The sequence below is a fragment of the Rattus norvegicus genome, chromosome X (genome assembly GCF_036323735.1).
Source record: "Rattus norvegicus strain BN/NHsdMcwi chromosome X, GRCr8, whole genome shotgun sequence".
NCBI classification, from domain to species: domain Eukaryota; kingdom Metazoa; phylum Chordata; class Mammalia; order Rodentia; family Muridae; genus Rattus; species Rattus norvegicus.
This window is the reverse complement of record NC_086039.1, coordinates 1,456,774-1,474,040: the sequence shown is the minus strand read 5'-3', so window position 1 is coordinate 1,474,040 and position 17,267 is coordinate 1,456,774. Positions and strand designations below refer to the sequence as shown.

General features: G+C 36.5%; 2 long non-coding RNA genes across 2 annotated transcripts in view; one reads left to right on the top strand and one right to left on the bottom strand.

The window, feature by feature from the left end:
- LOC134484065 (uncharacterized) overlaps nucleotides 1-8,510 on the top strand; it is a 180,829-nt gene extending 172,319 nt beyond the window's left edge. Inside the window, exon 4 of the long non-coding RNA XR_010061411.1 lies at nucleotides 8,213-8,510. This is a non-coding gene — a long non-coding RNA (uncharacterized LOC134484065). The remainder of the gene's footprint in view (nucleotides 1-8,212) is intronic.
- Nucleotides 8,511-15,030: 6,520 nt separating this feature from the next.
- LOC134484006 (uncharacterized) overlaps nucleotides 15,031-17,267 on the bottom strand; it is a 34,386-nt gene continuing 32,149 nt past the window's right edge. Inside the window, exon 5 of the long non-coding RNA XR_010061293.1 lies at nucleotides 15,031-16,534. This is a non-coding gene — a long non-coding RNA (uncharacterized LOC134484006). The remainder of the gene's footprint in view (nucleotides 16,535-17,267) is intronic.

The window sequence follows — 17,267 nt, the reverse complement described above, 5'->3', positions numbered from 1 at the left end:
CATAACACGGACACGTGATTGAAGATATTCACAGCAGTCTTACTTATAATATTTGAATGCTGGAAACAATCATGGTATACCTCATCTCCACTCAGGAATAAATACAGAAAATATGCTATATTTAAACAATGGAACATTATTCAGGTATTAAAAATGAGGACACCAAGAACTTTGTAGACAAAGGATGAACTGGAAAATAGTGAAGTAACAGAGATCAAAAAGGACCAAACATAAGATGCACTCAATGACAAGCAGATCTTAGCCCTGCTAACAGAATACCCGCTATACAAATCCTTTATAACATGAAGGGTAACATGTTAGAAGGCCAAATTGTGGATGCCTGCAATCCACTTAGGAGGGAGAATAAATAAAACATGGAAGGCAGAGGAGTGCAGGAAGAGAGAGTAGCTAGAGGTGGAAAATGATGGACAAAGTGGTGGGAGTTGCAACAATTAAAAGAGACAGTGGAGAAATTCAGAGGAAGCGTGGAGTAAATAAAAATAAGCATCAGTTGTTGGTGGTGAACTTGGGTATCCCCAGGAAAATCCCTGATGCCAGGGATGTAAGTATATCCCAGAAACTTACTGTGATGGTGGTAGTTTAAATACCGAGCAGGAAAATAGATAGAACAACTAGAGACTGCCTCCTGTAGCTCGACATGCCCACCTGTGAAGGGATGGTGCTGCCCACACAGCTCACAATTTTTATCTATAAATGTCAAATCTAAAAAATCTAAATACAAAAATTAGCAGAGACTGTAGGAAAGGCAATGCAGATACCACCCAACCAGAAGATCAATTTCATCCACAGACTCCAAATCCTCAGACTATTCCTGATTTCAAGATGTGCTTGCATTAAGACCCTAATACGTCTCCCCTCTGAGGGGCTCTGCCATCTCCTGACTGTGACCGATGCAGAAAAACCTAAGCATTTGACAACACCTGACAGCCACAAAAGAAGAGTTAGGGGAATGAATTATGGATCTGGAGTGGATTGGAACCCAATATGAAGAACAAAAGTATCCATTAAGTTTTCTCTTTAGATGTTCAGGAAATTTTCCATCTCCTAGAGTATGCTTTGTCCAGTCCAAGACTTCTGCTACATAGATATCAGAGCATATGTGGAATACAACTGCCTCATCTGCCATATCTGGGAAGGGAGGCAATTGGTCCTGTGGAGACTTCATATCCCAGAGAAGGGGGATGTGGTCATGTAGATGGGGTAGCACAATATTAGAAAAATGAGGATCAGAATAGCTTAGGGGTTTCAAGAAAGGAAGACCAATTTGGGAAATGACATTGGAAATGTAAATAAAAAATAGATTATTTTACACATATAATGTATATAATATAATACATTTATGTTTACAACAGAGATATTCACATCTGTCTCATTAAGGAATATATATTTCATTATCTATACTATAGGTTTATTGAAAGTTGAAATCCATAATTTTTGTGAGTTTCTTATTATTGAAAATTCACATAGATATACCCAATCAATGTTTTATTTTCTGTCCTTATGGCTATAAATCTTTAGTTACCTCGACAAAAAAAAATAAAAAAAATATTTTTTATTTCTGTTTCATTAGGTTTCCATTCAATGCCTCAAATGTCTCCTAATTTAACTGTACATCTCTATATTCCCTCCATTGTCATCCTCTTCCCTCTTTCTTCAAATGTGACATTCCCGTTCCTGACAGTGTTCCTCTGCAATCCATAAGTACATTTGTAAATGCCAAAGTGAGGACAGTCTGGACCACATCCCTTGACATTTACAATAAAGTAATCATAGCAATACAGTGTGGAGACTTAACATTCAGATTAAAGTGAAAATGTATCCCATTTTTCTTTTTTGATCTGGATTATCTCATCTATGATGACTCTCACAAAATACATTCATTGTCCTGAAAATTACATGCTTTCCCATTCCAATCTGTTAAAAGCAACACATTTTCTTTATGCATTCATTTGTTAAGGAACAACTTGAACATTACCAAATATTCAAGGGTTTCTATACTAGGATGAATCAACATTTGGATATATTTTCCTCGAGTTATTTCCATTTCTGCATTCCTGTAGAAACATCATATTGATTTCCAAAGTTGCTGTACAAGTTTGCATCCCCACCAGGAGAATAGGAATGTTCCACTCCCTCCACAACACAAGAAACAAAAGTTGACTCATGTGTTATAAAACTAAATTTTCAGAAAGGGAGGAAAAAAAATCTCAGAATAATTTTGATTTGCATTTCAGTAATGTATAAGGATGATAAATATTTCACTTTCGATTCTTAGTCACTTGAATTTCTTCACTTTTGAATATTTTGTTTGGATATGTAGCCCAATATAATTATGTTTTCTTGATATATAGTGTTTTGGTTTTTATAATATGATTTATAGAAGCCCGTTGTTGAACATGTACATGGAAATAAAGCTTACTATTTTTGAAAAAAAACCACTTTAAACTTATTAAGATAAAATTACAAAATGCACTCATTAAACTCACAGAATTGGCAGATCTGTTGTAACCAACAGAAACCATAACGTAGCTTCATTAAATATCCCTATATAATAAAACATTTTCTATATACATAATATTGAGGAATATAGTTTATATATTTTACTCTTTGAGAATTTCCACCAATGAATTTTGATATTTTTCCATTTATTTTACACATATCACTCTATTTCTTTGAATCCTACCTATGTATATCTTCTTCATTAAAATAGTGTTTAATAACTCTATGATAAACCCTTACTAATATTTTTTCAACCCTCCAACAGAAGACACTAACTGTCCATAGTATGTCAGGTAGTTATAGCAGCTTTCAGGTCTTTTCACTGGATTCTTGACTGTTGACTGGCTTGAAGCTGTGTAGGAAGCCACAGCTGCTATGTGACATTAGGGCAGCACTTCTTGTATCCAGAAGACGCTTCATGTCTGATCCCATCCACAAGTTGGGCACCTACACTCTCTTTGCACCTTGTTTCAGGATGGCTTTTTAGCCTTGGGGAAGGGGTATAACATGTGTATCCAACTCATTATGGCTGAAATCAATAAAATGTAGACAACTATATAATGAAAGAAAGGAAGAGGTCACTCTTGGAAGGTATTAACAAGATCGTCATACCCTCTGGCCATGTTAGGTAATGAAAGGTTTGAATTAATGAAATGAAAGAGAATATAGGAAACATGGAGAAAACTCAGACTATTTATATTTACAGACCCAAATCTAGAATATTTTTAAAGCATTCGTGATTTACTGTGGGAAGCGAGTTTAGCGGAAATCCCAAGATGGAGCTTGGGACTGCTACCCTGTCTCCCGACCAGCACGTGAAATTAAGCCACGCCCCATCATGAGAGCTGCACCGGTGCACCATGACGATTGATCCGGCCATGTGACATGGACCTATGAATGGAGGTTATGCAGACTGGACGGTTGAGGTGGTTGAGGGCGCATATAAGGGAGTGGGCTCGGGGGCTGGATGGAGACATTGTTCTGGCTTGCAGAAAAAGGGTTCCTGAATAAACTGCTTTGGGAAGAACATCATTGTGTCACACCTTTCCTGCTGGTCAGGGTTGGAAGCGACAGGAAAAAAGAGTTACAGAAGACTGGCAGAAAGAGAGGAAGTTATCACACACTAATTTGCACCTATACACACATATTCTCAATAAAATACTTGTGAACAGATTCAAGACAACATTAAAAAATAATCTTCAACCAGGTAAGCTTTCTCCAATTCCCAGACTTACAAGTTTGATTAGTCTTGGGGCAGCTATAAGTATGGAGGATATAGTTCAACATAGTAAAGGCAAGGTACAAGAAGCCCACCACAAGCATCGTGCTAAAGAGAGAAAAATTCAAAGCAGTTCTACTACAAGCAGGAAGAAGACAAGTATATACACTGGTTTCATACCTATATATTACAGTATTTGTAATTTTAGCTAGAACAATATGACAACTGAAGAAGATCCAGGAATACAAAAGAAAAAATGAAGAAATCAAATTGGTCTCATTTGCAGATGTCATGATACCATTTTAAAAACTCTAAAAATGTGTCAGTCTCTTAAGACTGAAAAATATGGTCATAAAAGTAGAATATCATACGAACACACATAATTCCTGAGCCTTCATTTATGCCAATCCAAACCATACTGTGAGAAAATATAGGTAAAATTCCCCTCACAATAATCTGAAAATATAAAATAAAATATTGTGGATAAAATATTTAAAATGCAAAGAGCACTATGAATTACCTAGAAGTGATCCTGAATAGAGACAATTGTTCTCTGAAAGATTAGGTTTCTTAAAGCTGAAAATACATTCATAAAATAGAATTCAAAGTGAACACAGAAAACACGTTATCTTTCCTGTTTTCCAATTTCAAACCATAGGAGGGAAATCAAGGAAATATTCCACTTGAAACACTCTTAAAGTATATAACAAATACCGTAGATTAGCATAGTTTTAAAGCATAATATTAGTTAGAAGACATATGAAGTAACCATGATCCATCCAGAATATATATAAGAACGTTCCAGCTGATGTTCTGAAGAACCTTAAAGACTTGAATAAATCAAATCTTTTATAGTTTTAAGGATAAGTAGATAATATAATAATGTCAATTTTTGATTAATTAAAAAGTTAATGCAATAAATATTGATTAGAAAATTTTACTACAATAAATCACCTACTTTTACGAAACTCAAGAATTTGACTATAATTATTCTGCTATGGGACAGAGGACAACTTTAAAATACAAAGTGCTAACATGTCTAGGGAGATAATTTTAAAGAGAAATAAAGAGGGAGGAAAAATATCATGAGATTAAAAAAAGTAAGAGTTACATACATATGATGTTGTTGGCAGAGTAAATATTTCAAAAGATTGGAGTGTCCAGGATTGATTTATTGTTTTAAAAGTGAGGTTACATACCAGCAGGAGGATGGACTATCGGATCAGATCTCAAGAAAATGCCAAATGTTCTAGTTAGTACTACTATGTTTTAGTAAATATAAAATGCCAATGTGGGAAATTGAAGGTTTTATTCACAACACAAGTTCCAGTTCATAATCAATGGAATCCAAGAAAAGAACACAAGGCAGCAGCATGAAATGAAAGAGGAACTCTGCTTATTAATCTGCTCAGCTACATTTTCTCTATAACCTCCTCAGCTTACTAGTTCTGGTACCATCCACAGTGGGCAAAGTCCCCATACATAAACTAGCCATCAAGAAAATGCAATACACTGATGCCTACAAGCCATTCTGATGGAGTCAGTTGCTCAATAATGCATTGTTTAGACAGCCACAATAAGCAATCACAGTAAGCCATAAAAGGAAAATAGAAAACTCAGTCAATGCAAGGTAAGAGTACCCCTTCATGAATGGAATTTGAGGTCAAAAGTGAAGTTCTATGTGAGGAAGAAATTAGAAGGAATTATGCCAGAAATCACACATTATTTAAAATAAAAGTGACAAGACAAAGCTACAAATAAAATATTGTTAAGTTTGACATTTTGAAACCTCTTCTGGAGATTGAAAAGTAGCCTCAGGAAATGGATTTTGGCTGGCAGCACCATTGAACATCGAGTATTTGGTGGAGGATTTTCCATCAGAAGCCTTAGCTTTACCACAGAGGCTAGGTACAAAATACAAATCATAGTCAGTCAACTGATTGCCATATCTTGTAATCCAAACAAAAGGAACAGTTCATTTATTCATGATTTGGTGATGACTCTAACTCATTTCAGAGTCATAGATATTGCCAGCATATAGAAAACCATAAGACCCATTGTCAAACAGCAGTATTTTCCGCATTGCCCACAGTCACCATAGTAATACCAGTGGTGAGCTCTACAGTATTATTTGTTTCTGTTTCCTGTTTTTGCAGCTTATAAACCTTGTTCCTTGGACCCAAAGAGAAGTTTCAAATAAAATAATGAACAATTTTTGCATTGAAAGCTATTGGTGGTTTGTAGTGTAGTTAAAAATGAGGACCTCAAACAATCTTCACTCGGTCTTCTTCTTTTAGGATTGGGGTTGATTCGGTTTTGCTTTTGCTTTTTGTTTCATTTTGTTTGTTTTTTTGTTTAATTATGTTTTCTTTTTCTTTTTGTTATTTGTACATACAGAGATCAAGAAGTGATCAGAAGAATTTCAAGTTCAAATTCAGATGGCTGGGAAGAACCCAGTCTTTCTACCACGTCCACATTGTTTGCTGTACTAGGGAATTTCTCTTGCCTTTAATGTTGCCCATTTCCACTTTTTGGATCCTTTTATCTTGGCATAATTAATACTATAAATATATTATAATTATTTGAATTTCAACTCTGAAATTCTAATTGCTCTATCTCCCTCCCAAAACCAGAGATATGGATTGAGTCTTGTTTGGTCACGTTTTGATTCTTAGATCGGGAATCTTCCTGCAAACACTGAAGGTCCTGTTCCAAAATTGATTCTGTATAGTTCAATAAAGATGCTCTTGGCCAATCAGTTGTGTGAATATCTAGTATTCCTGCAAACAGGCTAGTAGACACAAGGGTGAAGAAAGGATTTAAGGGTGGAGTAATAGCTACCAGTCATGTGAGATCTAGTATGGAGTGGCCATTGGTGTAGCAGGCAGGATGTTAGAAACACAGTAAGATGAGGGCATATTGGGGTGCTGAGCTATGACCAATGAAACTGAGCAATTGAGCTAGGGCTCATTTAGAGGTGTTGAGGAGGGAGTAAAAAGGACAGCTTGCTATTTGTTAGAGGCTTAAAAAACTTGACAATAGAGCTAAAGCACATCAAAAGTTCCTCAGCGTATGTGGCTTTCAAGTGCATTCTAAGGGAACCTGATCAGCTCTGGTAGCTTGGTCTTCCTGGAGCTTACACTGAGGCAATAGGAAAAACCTTCTGCAGAGTCTTATGAGAGCAATCCATGACCACAATGAGCGTGTCCAAATTGACCTTGACCATGAGAGTTAAAGCTGACCCACATGTATCTTTTGATTATAACCATTTCTTCTATGTGATCTTTTAGTGTTCTATTTGCTAAAAACTATTAGTGAAGAGGGTAAAATGATTCTAAAGGCTATTCTTGTTTGTCAACTATTCATCTGAGATTATTTAATCCCCAATGATAGAGGGAATATGTGAAGAATTTCTTAATAAAATAAGGTCAATGTCAAATGTGCTTCTTATATGGATCTTTGGAATAGGATGTTGCATCTTTACCCTAGAATTTTATCAAGATCTATTCTTTATATTTATTTTTTCAGGCATCTGCAGATACATCCCTTTGAAAAATGAATCCTTCTCACTAGAGACCATAGAGAGAACCTGCATTTCAATGATAATTAAATGTCATTTCAAGACATCAAATCAAAATATCAAAGTGAGAATGGAATAAATTTATTAGGACAGTGTTTTGCGAACAACTTCTTTCACAAACAGCCTTGGAAGGAGAGTTCTGAAATTTAGCATTTTATATTTGACTTTGCTCGTACTCTGACACAATCAGCTCAGAGCTGTTTGGGACTTTATGGGCAATTAAACACGACAAACAGAGCTGAATGCATCATATACTCTGTCGTCTGTGTTAATATGGCTACAGTGAAGAACAACCATGCTAAAGCTATTCATCTGTTTTTCAAACAACATCCTCATACAAGTGTGGACTTCTGTGGGTTATTGTATGAATAGGTTAAAACACTGGCTGAGAGTTGCCAAGGCAGATGTGGGATGGTACATGCTTGGGGCATGAAAGGCCTGTGTGTAGATCATAAACAACTTCATAATATTCATTGCTTTAATAATTACTAGGAAGTGGACTTCTGTAAAATGACTTCAGAAGACCAGCATGGTAGGCAAACAGTAACTGATTCCCTGGAGATTTAAATGATCTGGCTTGTGAAACATGGACTTAGAAGTAGAGACATGTCAGAACATGAAGACTGGAAAATCAAACCTCTGTTGCCTCTTAAGTTTCCCTACCCCATGGTTTGAGGCAAACAGCAACAGATTTTTTGCACTGAGGAATAGAATAAAAGCCAATTTGTTCTAAATCCCTGTCCTATGAAAATACTGAAGTCATCTGTGACGCACTTCAACTCTCAGCATGGTTGAATGTCTGCTGTCAGCATGGGCTTTTACAGCCATCCCTTTTATAACTGCATAGCTCCAAACTGCTTCAGCGACATCATTATATTCTCTTTCTGTTGCAGGGAGATTAGATCACTGTGACTACCTATGCAGTCTTTCTCTACCTTTAAAGATCCAAGGAACTATTCTCACTCCAGTGACCTGTTGTAAGTAATCTTGAATCGCATTGTTGTTGTTAGTAGATCTAATCTCTTCGAATCCCAGAAGACCATGTGTCCAAAAAAGTTGATTGAGGAAGTCTTGGGTGTTTCTGTAGTAGGGGCAGGTGTGATTGATGAACAGGAATGCCTTCCCAGACTAGATCTTGCAGTTCACATACACCTGAGCCATTCTGACAGCGTGCAGCTTCCCAGAAATGAATGTTCAGTTGAAGATACTGGTCTGTTTGAGAATGGCAATCCCAGTCTATTCTTAACTATGCCTTTCATTTGAATCCCCATAGAAAACATAGAAGAATGAAGCTTTTACTTTTTCATGTTTGCACTCACAATGCTACCAAACCCTCACATACATTAGAACCTGCATACTGAAAATTTATCCATATACTTATGACCAGATGAGATACCAAGCCTTTTGGACTAATAATCTAATGGATTCTAGGAGTTTACAAATAGTCAGCCATTGTTAAATTATGTGGTCCGTAGTCTGTGATCATTTTGAACAATCAGATTCCTCTATACAGAGAGATTCATCCTTTACTATCTGTTGGGAACACCAACTACTACACCAGGTATCTAGAGAAGACCTTTTATGGCAGTTTGTCTCTAGTAAGAGTTTCAGCTAAGTTACAAATTTCCAATGGACACATTCCCGTAGTCTGACTTTCAAAGGATGCTTTGATACAGCCCTTCTTATTTTCTATAGTTCTTGGCAACAGAATTAAAATATCAATTGTAATCTATCAATGAAATGCACCCTAATTTATTTGCATTAGTGCATCAGAGAGAAGGATTATAGGATGAACAAGAATTGAAAAACAAGATGTCCTTCCTTCTGAGGACCAAGACCAGGAAATCTGAACTACATAGAAATCTGAGACAAGTTGTCTGAAGTTTGTTCTTTCCTTCAATCATGGATCTCCTAGTGAAGGAGCTCAGGTCTCATGAGTTGGCAAAAAATAACTTTATTGCTGAGCCAGGTCAACTGCTGAATACCTCTTTCATGGACCTGAAGAAACTCTGTATTCATCCTGCTATAATGTGTATATATCTATGTATCATTCATAGAATGGACACTTTACTGTTTGTTTGAAAGCAACAGTTTGTCCCTGAAGAGACACTAATTTCTTCTTTCGCACATTATTTCACAGGTTGATGGTGGGTCTCATAAGTTTATTCTGGAAGTTGCTTTACAATAATCATTCTCTGATCTGGAAGAGACCCTTTTTAATGTTATGAGATCTGTTAGAACCATATCAACCATCATTTTCCATTCCCAGTTTAGTACTGAATCATTCTAAACTAAAGGTCTGTGGTCTCTGATAAAGGCAGCATCTCCCCAGACTAGTATTAATATTGCTCTTGGCACTGCATTTATGATACATCAATGTGATTTCTTTACCATTTTCATCCCCAGGAGAGTTTTTCAATTCTTCATTTCATCTGATGGGTCTAATCTACATTGTCACCCAGGATGATATTTGAGAGTTTTGCTAAAAAATTTTAAAAAAAGAAAGAAAGAAAAGAAAGGAAAAATGCAAGCTTATTTCACCAATTGACTCAGAAAACTTAAGTGTTAGTCAGTGGAAATACTAGTGGAAAGATTGAGATGATGAAGTTTCAACTAGAAGGACTGCTCTCTCCCAGATATTAGTGTAAGAAACAAACTGCACTATTGGTATTCAAAGCATGGAGGAGTTTGCTCTGAGCAGAGGACACAATACTTTTCTCTCCCTTATTATTTAGGACCTTTTTATATTTTACGAAAAGAATTAATGCCATGAGCTCTCAGGAAAACATCTGTGACCATCCAAATACTTGGCTTTTGGAGTAAGGAAATGAATGATATAAAATCTCTGACTTCCAGCGGCATAAGAACTGCGAAGTCCAGATGTTTTGGAGAGGCTCACAGCTCTTGATTCCCATATGTGTAAGGCTCAGATCCAATCTATCTCTTCAGTGATCCTCCTCAACCCCTACCAAGGATTCACTGAGATTTCCCAAGGACCACATATTTCTTCCTTTTTTTTGACACCAAGTCAGAAGACCAGCTTCCTTCTCCCCATCACTGATCTCTTCATCCTCTTTCTTCTCACTCCCCAATGGCTCGTTTTTCTGAATTACAGGCCAGTTAGTAAACTCTAGAGGTCCTGAAGGAATATTTGAAAGGGAGTTGCAGTCACAACAACACTTGTGACATCACAGAAAAAGCCTACCTGCTAAATAGCTTCCTTACATGAACCAGATACAAGGGTGCCCTTTCTTGTTATGTCTCTTGTGACACAATGGGAACCTTTACGAACTCCATCTCTCTAAATCTACAAACTTATCTTTGCTTCATTAGTGGTTACATGCTCTAAATGGTGAAATTTGGTCAGGGACCTGGCATGGGTAGAAAAGATTTAGGAACATGGAGTGTAGGAGATTCTTCTAGATAATATTTTATTCCTAGGTACATTACTGTGAAATACAGTTCAAATTCTAGGATTTCTCTGTATCACAAAGGCCAGTATTTTCCCTACAGACCTTTAGTTTTAATGAATACTGTATTTCACTTCTTACTGTATATTCCTTGATAGGTGATTTTATAAATGTTCCTGAATGTGTACTCAAACATTCTAATTTCTAACTCATTTTTTGCAATGATTTCTCAACAAAGGCGCACAGCAATAGACTGAGTATAACAGTGTAAATATGGTGTAGCGACATCAAACGATAAACTCCAAAATTATATTTTATCCAAAATTTCCAGATATCAGTTAAAAAAGGACCATATGGAGCATAGAATTTTCTTTTCTAGTCACATTTGATATCATCTGCAAAAATATCTACATTCTAGTGTCTCAGGCCCAGATTTAATTGTTTAGGATGTTTTACCATGTTTCTTTCTTAAGGCCAAGCAGAAGGTAGAGGAGGATGATCACAAAGAAGAATGGCTTCTGGACCAGTGAAACCTCAACTTCAATAGGTTCATAAGAACAAGAGAGAGTCTACTTGGCAATGCCATTTGTGGATTCTTCTTTCTTGACCTATTTGCGCAGAATCCATGTTAAAATTCCACCTAACTTCATAATTGTAGGAGTCACCAAAAGTATATATATAACAGCCACCAAATTAAATAAGATTGATGAAGCTAAGAAGTGCATTGTACCAGGACCTGGATGTAGATATTTCCTGAGAGACATAGCTAGAGAATGTCAATTACAGAAGTGAATGCTAGTGGCAAACCAGTGAACTGAAAACGGACCTCTTGTTGGTAGATTTTGAGAAAGGATTACAAGAGTTGAAGGTGCTTTCAACACCATAACAACAACGGTACCAATGAACCAGAACTTCCTGGTACTAGACCAATATTAAAAGACTTTACATGGACAGACCAATTTCTCTAAATGGATATGTGGCAGATGATGATCTTAATGGACACCAATAAAAGGAGAAGCCCTTGATCCAAGCCAGAATTGTCTTATAGTTCAAGGGACTGTCAAGGGGCAGAAAGTGTCATTAAAGAAGGGATAGTGAATAGGTAGGGATTTTATAAGAAGGAAAATTAGAAAGAAAATAATATTTTACAGGTAAATAGAGAAACATCTAGTTTAAAAAAAGCAATTAAATTTGCTAAAAAATAAATAAACTCAAGATATAAAAGATAAGAAAACAGTCATCTAATCAAACCCATTGACTCGAAAATCTAAAGTGGTATTCAGAGTAATACTAGTGGAAAGACAGAGATGATGAAGTCTCAACTAGAAGCACATCTCTCTCCCAAATATCAGAGTCAGATAAAAACTGCACTATAGGAATCCAAAGCATGGAGGTGTTTACTCTGAGCTAGGGACACAATACTTGTCTTTCCCTTCTTCCTTAGGACGTCTTTCTTTTGGACAAAAAAAAAATAAAGGCCATGAGGTCACAGCAAATCAACTGTACTGTTCCCAAAACTTGGCTTTTGGAATAAAGCAATGAATGATATAAACACTCTGACTTCCAGGAACCATAAGAACTTGTAATTACAGATGCTTCTGAGGAGCTCTCAGCTCCTGATTCCCATATGGTGAAGGCTCATATCAAGGCTATCTCTTTAGATACTCCAGTCAACAGGTATGAAGTATGCACTTAGCATTCCTAAGGATGACGTATTTTTCTCTTATTTTAATACCACGGTAGAAGGCCAGGTTCCTTCTCCCCATCATTGTTGGGCACTATGGGAGTAGAAGCCTTTTGTCCTCCCTAGCTTTGTCTCCTAGTTCAAGGGAATGTCAATTGGCAGAAAAGGGGGTTTGAAAAGAAGGAAAGGGAACAGATATGGATCTTAAGGGCAGGAATCTGGGAAAGGAAATAATATTTTAAATTTAAATATAGAAACAACAAGTTAAAAAAAACAATAAAATTTGCTAAAGAGTAAATATAATGAAAGATAAGAAAGAAAACTGACAATTAATCACATATATTGACTCGGAAATCCAAAGTGGTATTCAGAGTAAAACTAGTGGAAAGACTGAAATGATGAAGTCTCAAACAGAAGCACTTCTCTCTCCCAGATATCAGTGTCAGACACAAATGGCAGCATAGGTATCCAAAGCATGGTGGAGTTTACTCTGAGAAGAGGACACAATACTTGTCAATCCTATCTTCCTTAGGACACTTTCTTTTTTACAAAAAGAATAAAGGCTGTGAGATCTCAGGAAAACAACTGTGCCCTTCCCAAAACTTGGCTTTTGAAATAAAGAAATAAATGATATAAATTCTCTGACTTCCAAGAACTATAATAACAGGGAAGTCCAGATGTTTTTGGGAGGCTCCCAGCTTCTGTTACCCTTATATTGAAGGCTCAGATCAAGGCTGTCTCTTCAGCCATCCCATTCAATCTGTACCAATGACTCACTGAGCTTTCCCAAGGACCATGTATTTCTTCCTTTTTTTATATCAAGAAAGAAGGCCAGCATCCTTCTCCCCATCTCTGATCTCTTCATCCTCTTTGCTTTCACTCCAAAATGGCTGTTTACTCTGAATTAGAATTCAATTAGTAAACACTAGAGGTACTGAAGTGATATCTGATAGGGAGTTTCAGTCACAACAATACTTGTGACATCACAGAAGCTAGGGCTTTCCAGGTTACAAGAGATGTTTCAGGGAGGGCCTAATGATTATGTCATTGAGAAGTTCAATGGTATACCTGCTAAACAGCTTTCCTTACATAGACCAGATTCGAGGGTGCCCATTCCATGTATGTCTCCTGTGACACAGTGGAAACCTTTACATACTCCATCTCTCTTAAGCTAGAGATTTCTCTTTGATTTTTTAAGCAGTTACATGCTTGGGATGGAAAAAGTTAATAAGGGCCTTGGCATGGGTAGAAAAGTTTAAGGAACATCTAGTGTAGGAGGTTCTTCTAGATAATATTTTTATTCCCAGGTTCATTCCAGTGACATAGAGTTCAATTTTCTTGGTTATCTATGTATCACAAAGGCCAGTATTTTCCCTACAGTCCTGTAATTAAATGAATATTGTATTTTACTTTCTTATTGTACTTTCATTGACAGGGCATTTCATAAATATTCCTGAAAGTGTACTCAAATATATTGATTTCCAATTCCATTTTCTACAATGATTTGGCAACAAACTGAGCCTAGCTATAGACTGAGCATAATGGTGTAAATACTGTGTACTCACTTCAAATGATAAACTCCTAAATGCTTATTTCATCTAAAAATTACCAGACATCAGCAACACATGGACTATAGAATTCAGTTCTCTAGTCCCATTTGATATTAATTCTGTACGACCTATCTTCCTGTGTTCCCATGGCCAGACTTGAGGGTTTTGGATGTTTTAATATTATTCTTTCTTAAGTAAAAACCTTAGATACTGGAGGATAGGCAGGGAGAAGAATGGCATTACCACCAGTCAAACCTCAAATTCAATATGTTCATAATACAGGATGGAGTCCATTTGACATTGTCATTTCTGAATTCTACATTCTTTACCTAGTTGGGAAGATTCTATGTTAACATTCCACCTAACCACCTAGTTGTAGGAGCCACCAAAAGTATATATATATATATATATATATATATATATATATATATATATATATATATATATACATCTGCCACCATAACGATATAAAATTGATGAAGCTAAGAAGTGCATTATGCCAGGAACAGATATAGACCTTTCCCGAGAGACACAGCTAGAGTATGTGAAATACAGTGTTAAATGATAACGGCAAATCCTCAACTGAAAATGGACTTCTTGTTGGTAAATGTTGAGAAAGGATTACAAGATCTGAATGGGGCTTTAATCCCCATAAGAACAATGCCAATGAACGAAACCTTTCTGGTACTAAATCAACATTCAAGACTGCACATTACAGACCAATGGCTCCAATTCCATATGTATCAGAAGATGGTCTTGGTGAGCAACAATGGAAGAAGAGGCCCTTGGTCCACCCTAGGTTTGATTCCCAGTTCAACGGAATGTCAAGAGGCAGTAAGGGGGTTATAGAAAAAGGGGAATTGGACAGGTCAGGGCTCTTTTGGAGAGGAAACTGGGAAAGGAAATTATATTTGTAAAGAAAATATAGAAGTATCCAATTAAAAAAGCAATAAATTGCTTAAAAATGATATAAGTAAAAGAAAAGAAAATTGTCAAGGAATCATACGTATCGACCAAGAAATTTAAAGGGTACCTGTCAGGGAATTGTAATCAGAGTAATACTAGTGGAAAGACCGAGATGATGATGTCGCAGCTAGATGCACATCTCTGTCACAGATATCAGTGTCAGAAACAAAGTGCACTATAGGAATCCAAAGCAAGGAGGAATTTACACTGAGCAGAGGATACAATACTTGTCATCACTCCTTCCTTAGGAACTTTTTCTCATGGAGAAAAATAATGAAAGTCATGAGCTCTCAGAAAAACAACTGAACCCTTCCGAATCCCTGCCTTTTGGAATAAAGAAATTAATAATAAAAAATCTCTGACTTCCAGGAGCCATAACCAGCAAGGAAATGCAGATGCAACTGAGAGGCTCTCACCTCCTGAATCCAATATGTTGAAGGTTCAGATCAAGGCGATGTGTTCAGTGTACCCTCACAACCCCTACACAGTACCCAGAGCTTTCCCATGTACCATGTATTTCTTCGTTTTTTAAACTAAAACATTAGGCCAACTTCCTTCCCCCCATCTCTGATATCTACATCCTATTTGTTCTCCCTCCTAAATAGCTGTTTAAACTAAAATAAAGGCCAATTAATAAACCTTAGAGGTACTAAAGGAATGTCTGAGAGGCAGCTGCAGTCACGACATTACTTTTGATATCACAGAAAAAGCTAGGGCTCTCTAGGTTGCAAGAGATTTTTTAGATACGGCCTAATGACATTATCCCTGAGAATTGCCATGGCCTACCTGCTAAAGATCTTTCTTAATATTGACCAGATTCTAGGGTGCCCTTTCCAGGAGTGTCTCCTTTGACACAGTGGAAACATTTATGCAGAACATCTCTCTAATGCTAGAGAGTTCCCTTTGCTTTATGAGTGGTTACCTGCTCTGAATGGACAAAGTTATTCAGGGTCTTGGCATGTGTAGAAAATACCTAGTAACATGGGATGTAGGAGAGCCTTCTGGATAATTTTATTACCAGGTCCATTCCTGTGACAAACAGTTCAATTTCCTAAGTTCTATCTGTTTCCCAAAGGGCATTGTTTCCCTACAGATATTAAAATGAGTGGATTATGTATTTAATTTTCTAATTGTTAATTCCTTGATAGGGGACTTTATAGATATTCCTGAATGTGTACTCAATAATTCTGTTTTCCAAATCTAGTTTTTTGCAATGATTTTCGCAACAAAGCTGGCCAAGCTAAAGAGTGAATTTAATAGTGTAAATATTGTGTACCTACTTCAAATGATAAACGCCCAAATTTTTATTTAATGCAGAAATTACCTGACATCAGTGAATCAAAGGACAGCATGGACTATAGAATGCAGTTCTGTAGTCACATTAGATATTATTTCTTTAATATCTACCTTCCTGTGTTCCAAGGGTGAGACTTCAAGCTTTTGGATGTTTTACAATGATACTTTCTTCAAGCCAAACAATAGATACGGGATGATGAGAAGGGAGAAGAATGGCTTGAGTTCCAGTAAAACCTCAACCTCAATAGGCTCATAAGAACAGGAGGGAGTATATTTGGTATTGTCATTTGTGGATACTCCATTCTTCACCTAGGAGCACAGAATCCATATTAAAATTTCACATAATTTCATAGATGTAGAAGCCACCAAATATATATATATATATATATATATATATACATATATATATATATATATATATATGTAGAGAGAGAGACAGAGACAGAGACAGAGACAAGGATAGATATCTAGATAGATAACTAGATAGATAGATAGATAGATAGATAGATAGATAGATAGATAGATCAGCCACCAAAATTAGATATGATTAAGATTAATGAAGCTAAGAAGTGCATGATTCCAGGGACAGGTTATATATATTTCCTGAGAGACACAGCTAGAGCATGTTATTTACACAAGTGAGTGCCAGTGGCAAACCAGAGATTTGTAAATGGACCTCTTCTTGGTAAATTTTGAGAAAGGTTTACTAGAGCTGAAGATGCTCTACCCCATCAGTAGAACAATGACAATGAACAAGAACATTCTGGTACTATACAGGTATTCAAAGACTGTACATGGGCAGACCTATGGGTCCAACTGCATATGTAGCAGAGGATTGCATTGTTGGACACCAAAGGAAGGAGAGGCCCTTGGTTCTCCCTACGTTTGACTCCCAGTTCAAGGAAATGTCGAGAGGCAGTAAGGGGGGTTTAAATGTAAAGGAAGGGAAACGTTCAGGTCTCTTATGGAGAGGATACTGGGAGAGGAAAAAAACATTTAAAATGTAGATATAGAAATATCCAAAAAATATTAAAATTAACTT